Here is a 7,226-nt window from a genome sequence, read left to right as displayed (position 1 = left end):
ATTTATGGGAGTATTTACCTTATGTGATCAGGCGGAGGCTAGACCATATTTCTACCGAGTCAGAGATTTACCGAGATATCCGAGGTGAGTCTTCTCCCTATACTTTACCTTGAGTAGGTGATTAGAGTTATGTTATAGAGTTATTATATGCTATCTATGTGATGTGTTTCACTACATTATTTCTATGTGATTTATGTTGTGTCTATATCAGAGTATATCAGAGTTAGAACCGGGTGGTTCACAGAGCTAGGACCAGAGGGTCCATAGAGTTAGGGCCCAAGGGCCCGCAGAGTTATAGCCTCGAGTGGCTAGTATGTGATATGTTTGGTATTTTGGGGAACTCACTAAGCTTCGTGCTTACAGTGTTTTGTGTTATGTGTTTCAGGTTTTCTCAGGATCACGGGACGGCACCGGATCGATTGTACACACCATAGGAAAAGTTTATTTTGAGGATCCTGGTTTATTAAGTGATTGAACATAAGAATCATGTATTGTAATTAAAACAAAAAGGAGATTTTTATGAAAAGTGTTAAAGAGATAAACTAATTTAAATGAAAATTTTGTTTTGAAAATTTCGGTGTTACAAAAAAATCAAAACCTATTGATTTTTAATTTGTATCAAAGTAGAATACACGTCTTAGACTTGACAACTGGGCGAGTACACATCTCAAAAGAACAACGTTCTTCAAATTCAGTTTCATTCAACTACCCAAAAAGGTTTGACGTAAAGGACTACTTATAGTCTTACAATGCTCACAAAATAAAAGGAAACTAATAGATAAAAGGGAATTATTATATAAAAAAAGACTATCAAATAAAGATGGAAAATAACTCCAAGAATATCTCTAAAATTTTCCAGCTTTAATTGAGATCCACCACCATGCAAGCTCCATGCAAAAAGCCCTTAAAATTTCGAGGTTCGCATCCAAGGTACTGAGATTCACACTCATTCGGAAGTGGTTCACTACTAGTCATGTTCTGAAATAGTTTTCCTTCGCATCCAAAAACTTTAGACCACGATGGACTACAATCGATCGCATATGATCACATCCCATTACAACGTCCCTTTTTGCAACCGATTCTACTTTTGCATCCAATACTGCTTTCGCATATATTTTCCTCTTTACATCCATCAGCTAAATCTCCTTTCCCATTCGCATCACTCCCTCCCTTTTTGGAAGGAATTTTCCTCAATTCGATGTGATGAAGAAAAACCTCAATCACACCTTTCGACAAATCAACACTCTTTTTTTCCAAGTCCAAATCATTTCTAACACCAAATACAACATTAAACGAAGAATTAATGGATTTAATCTTAATAGGATCACTCTTAAAAACCACAGTTGGACTTAAAACTTCTTCAAAAACTTTTAGCATCGAACAAACATCAGATTGAACAGTAGTTTTAAGCAATGTTTGAGAATCAACTTTCACATGCTTCTTTTCGTTCTTTGTCTTATCACCTTCAAAGTAGTCTATGGTCATCGTTGTAACTTCGATCACACCTTTCATAGAATCTTATTCTTTTGCAATCTCCTTCACCTTCTTAGTCATAGAATCTTCTTCCACTTCCCCATGGCAAGGTTTTGTTTCTTGGTTTGTTTTCTAAACATCGATCCCACTTCAATAGAAGACATAGGCGATAACACAATTTTTTTACCATTATGCTTTAGCTCATATCCATTGCTTCATCCCCTATGTATCACATCGATATCAAAATTCCATGGACATCCTAAAAGTATGTGACATGTGTCCATTGGAATCACATCACACAAGAATTCATCTTCATATGATCCCATCACTATACCAATCTTAACCTGCTTTGATACCATCACTTTTCCCGAATCATGTAGCCAATGAAGTGCATATCACTTAGGATGATCAAATGTTGCTAAACCCAACTTTGCAACCATCTTAGTAGAATCAACGTTCGCACAACTCCCACCATCAATAATTAAGCCACACAACTTGTGCTTCACGTGACACTTCGTATGAAATAGTTGGTTTTTTTTATCGCTATCACCTTGAGCCACCTTTGTTTGCAATAATTTTAGAACCAAAATTATATCACATTTTGGCGCTACACACCTTTCATATTCATCTTCTTCTTCTCCTTTACACGCTTCTTCAAAAGTATTATTAATTCTTTCTTCTTCCACAAGTAACTCAACTTGAACTTTAATAGGATCAGTCAATGTTACCACTCTTTTGTTTGCACAAATTAACTAATAATCTTCTAAGCCTTGACATTTAAAACGTTGAACTTTCGATAAGTTGACCTCCTTCGTTTCTGTGGATAGAATAGTAGTTTTCACGATTGATGATGAACCTTTCACACCTAGAACCGAAAATCCATTCGTATCAACAGAAGTAGAGGTGGCAGTAGGGGTGTTCATAACCTCCAGTCTATAATTTGCTTCATAACCGCTTTTTGTATAACTGTAAAAACTGATATATAGTATCAATCGAAATCAATAGATTTGGTGTGGAATCCCAATCTAATGATTAACCAAAAAATAGTTATTATAAACTAAGAACACAGTTGTCATTCATCAATGTACACTATGTTGATAATAGTCTATTACATAAGATTCTAAATTGCTCTCGGTTCTCCCTTTCTCTATAAACTCGATCTCAACTTCTTAGAATGACCAAATCTTTACATGGCTGAAACAATAATATATAGACCTAGACCTAATTACAAAGGCCCAACCTAATAACTCAATGAAAAAAAGCCCTACCAAATCATATGAGGATTTCGGTGAAAACATCACGATAAACATGGTGTTTTTGGTCCTAGACCAAGAACCCTAAAATTCATCAAAAGTAAAGCATAAACCATAAATCAAGTCCTAACAATCTTCCCTTGGTTTATAGCTTTCTTTTCTTTTCAATCTTCTATTTTTTCTTGACTTTCAGTTATATCTTCATTTTCTTCACCACTTCAAGATGAACATATGAATTTTTACATGAATGACTTTATCTTGAACAGTTGGACTTCCTTTAAAATTTGACTTTGAATGCACATTGGGTATAGAGGCTTTTTGAACATGAACACTTTTAGCTTTGAAAAGAGATAATAATTGAGAGACCGATTCTTCTATATCACTTTAGCAAGTTCATAGATAGCAACAAATTGATTGAGGAGGATTCAATGCAATTCGACACATAACTTCAAATACAACTTCACCTTGATTATGGGGTTAAAAGGTTGTGTTTTGAAAGATAATCCTCACTTCTTGTTCCTTCGAATGAAAATTCTTTGTCAATCACAGATGCGTCTTGAAAAGTAACCATGACTAAAAAGTCCCTGTGAATCACAGAGGCATAAAAACTCTTTTCACCAACTTTGTTCAAGTACACCCCCTTGGCTCAGATGGAGACTACTCGCAGTATATGTGTATAGACGGAGGAACACACTGTTATTTGTTGAGTATTACATAAATATTCATGGCTATTTTTAATATTAGCCCCTGCATATCCTTGATTAAAGATCTCAGTACAGTTTTTCAAGTTAACAAGTTAACTTGGCCCTTGGTGATACGTGCAATGGTTTCTGAATCTCAGTTGACTGTACCATTCAAGTGACAGTAAAAGTGAATAGGAATAACTCACCAAACTATCATGTGACAAAAATATCTGAAGTCATATTTCCATAGTTTTAACCTGATACGAGGTCAAGGCCCTTTGGTGGGACATTCAACGATAATCGTGCCTTGCAAGGTGCATCACCCTAGTGCCAATAATCGTTAATTCCTTACCTACGGATAACATATCTGAGAATACATCTGGGTCTCTACAATTTTGCATGACACACAAAATGTTAAGACCCTGGGCGGGATGTTCAGCGATATATATTTCTCTGTTGGGTGAATCACCCCGGTGCCATGATAGTTCTTAGGTAAAGATAACTAACACTGACTAATTTTGATGATCTTACTATTTAAAACTTTCAATTCTTTAAGTACGATAGTTCTTAAACAAATATCACCTAACTGACAGTTTGTATAGTTTCATGCCTTCAATTACAAGAATACGACAGTTCTTAGAGAGAAACTTCCTAACTGACAATTTGTACGGTTTCATGCCTTCTATTTCTTGTGAAAGTAGTGTGAAGTGTAATTCCGTCAATTCCTTTCAAGATCACTTTTAGCATAGAAAATTCCGACACAATCTCCCAGAGTCTCTCCTTCTTTTGAATTCTAATTTTAAGATAAATGAATTTTTTTGAGATAAAAAATACAAATAACTAAGAAATAAGAGAAAGTTAAAATACGCTCAAAAGCAATAAAAATATTTTTTGATTTTTCTTTTCCAAAAAAAAAATTAAAACATAAATAAACATATTTTTGGAATTTTTGAATTTTATGATTTTTGTTAGGCTTTAGTTCTCCCCTAAATTTGGGCATAGAGCAAAAATGAATAAATTTAACAAAAACAAAAATAAAATACAAAATGTAAAAAACAAAAAACTTTTAGCCTGTAAAAACGAATCAATTTAAGAAAAACTTAGGAGTATCATGAAAATTTAAACCATAATTCAGCAACTGAGGTTGCATCCAGATGACATGAGAGCAACAAACAGAAGCAACAACATATTAAGGCTTAGCTGTGTTTCAATTCCGAAACGAAGTTGACATATTCAAAATTCATCATGCCGTTAAATATGATTCCTACTTGTGTGAGCTTTTCTTTCTCCCTTTTCTCGCAAAGGACACATGCTCTCCATTGAAATTCTTAATAATACGCATAAGAGAGATGTCCCCAGTCATGTGCCTTAAACAACCAGTATCAACATACCGAAGTCTGATGCTATTCCTCCATAGCTACTTCGGCATAGAGTGCGGGATCAATTGTTTTTAGGAACCTAGTCTATTTTGTAATTGGGTTGGCCTTTGCCATCAATGCATGATACTCTTTCCCAAGTCATATCCTGTTGATAAAACACATAAAAAGAAGAGGTGTTAGAACTTCTAGGTGATTTAGGAGTTGAAACTTTTGATACCAATCTGTAGTCGGGTTTAACCATTTTCCTGTTTAATTTTATGGATGTTTTAGCACTTTTTTTAGAGCTTGAGACCAATTGTTGAGATGACATTGACCTTACCGATCTTGTTTTGACTGAACTATTTCTCAAATTAGGCTTCTTGTCCGATATGCCCTTTATGACCTTGGGAGTTTGAATCTTGGCCTTTTAGCATTCCAATCACCACTTCTTGAATGTAACCTCGAAGGATTTCTTGAGGAAGATCTCCCTCATGGCATGTTTTGCTAACCTTGTTTATAGTAGGGAACATATGAACAATGTGAGACTTTCTAGCAGTGTGACCGACAGTCCCACAATTAAAACATGTTTGTCTTTTCAAATAAATATGATTGTGACTTGGTCCTTGTCCAAATGAAGTTTGTTTCAAAGAACATCTAGAAGCACAAGCATATTTATTAAATTGTTTAACAAATTTTTATGGATTGAATTTTTCAACGGTGAGATTATTATCAACACAGGTTTTTGAAGCATTTTTAGCATAACTAGAATTATTTTTATTCTGCTCGAACCCATCTTGGACTGTTAGTTTATCATCACATGAAGAAAGCATTAGAATCATTCACATTAATACTATCAGTTGGGCCATATTGTTTAGTCTAGATTAAGGCAGTTACTGGGGGCTGACCATACTGTGCAGGTATCTCTATCTATTTGGTTTCAAGGGGTGGAATATAGTTATCATTGAAAAGAGGTGGATCATTACGATACCCTAGACCCGTACCTTGTTTTTCATTCCAGTTTAATTATTTTTAAATCGTAGACTAAACTTTCTCACTTGACACACTAAATTTCTTAAAGTTAAATTCAACATCATTAAATTTAGCTTTTAATGCATCAATTTTGGCAGTTAATTTGACAATTTTCTCTTTAGCATAAGGACGGTGAACACATGTGTAGTATAGTAATCAAAGTACAACAACCATTGCATTAGTAGTAATAGTTTTACATGGTTTACATTACATTACATCAACAAAGTAATACAAGTAATAATATAGGTGCAACTTGGTACTAAACTGTCTTCACCAAAAGCTCCTGGAATGTACCTGTCTAAAGCTAACCTGAGAATACAAGTTATTTGAAAAGCGAGTATCAACACTTTTACAAATTCTGGTGAGTTCATAAGTATTTAGTGTCATTTCATTCAAATAACTTTATATAAGTAGTAGTTTTAAAGTATACAGTGAATTAGAGTCCTTTCCAGAAAATCCTATATTTTCTAATTAAAAGCAGTCTTCTACCAAGACTGGACAGAGTTATGTGGTAAAAAGTAATTTTTCCTTAACAATATCATTATCAAAATGTGATATAGATTTTGAAAGAAAGTAGGAGAATATCAGGGAAAATAACATATGCCTCAACAGTGAAAACTGTGGACTACGGCAAGAGAATTCATAGGCTCTAGGGGAGTATCGAATGAACGACGCACCTGACTCAGTCTAACTAGAGGAGACACAGACCCCAGACAGTATCAAATGAAAGATACGTCTATCAAGGTCTAAAAATAGTGAACACAGACCCAGATAGTATCAAATGAAAGATACGTCTAGCAAGGTCTAAAAACAGTGAACACAGACCCCAGGCAGTATCAAATGAATGATACATCTAGCAAGGTCTAAATACAGTGAACACAGACCCCAGACAGTATCAAATGAATGATACATCTAGTAAGGTCTAAATACAGTGAATACAATGTTAAAAACCCGTTACCTTAAGGCCATGAATTATAAGGTAACCCCGAGATACTCGCAACCATACTAATAGACACTAGAGAACTTGACGCCCTACAAGCATCGGTAATAATGTGACATATGTCACCCTTTTCGGCTTGGTAGGTCGGGGACTGTACCTAGCAGTCAGGGTGTGGGGGTGTCAATCCCGTACAGATCTATACACAAAATGCCCGCTCTCCCTACAAGAGACTCTGGTTACTATCCTGACAACGGAGAAGGTCGTGTAATGAAGATGTATCTCGTGTAGTGAGATCTGATGTAAAATATTGGACTAATGATAGAGACTCACAACTGAACTTACCGATGTAAACCTATATGTCTATGATTGTATACATAATGTATAACTAATGATCAAACGACCTTCGGACGGGTATTCGATCCCACTAGACCACATCTCAACGAAGAAAACGAAATAGGGTGAACTAGCCTTCCGAAGTCCTTTAAACATT

This window comes from Lactuca saligna, chromosome 4 (genome assembly GCF_052625555.1).
Source record: "Lactuca saligna cultivar CGN05327 chromosome 4, ASM5262555v1, whole genome shotgun sequence".
NCBI lineage: Eukaryota > Viridiplantae > Streptophyta > Magnoliopsida > Asterales > Asteraceae > Lactuca > Lactuca saligna.
This window is presented reverse-complemented; position numbering follows the sequence as displayed.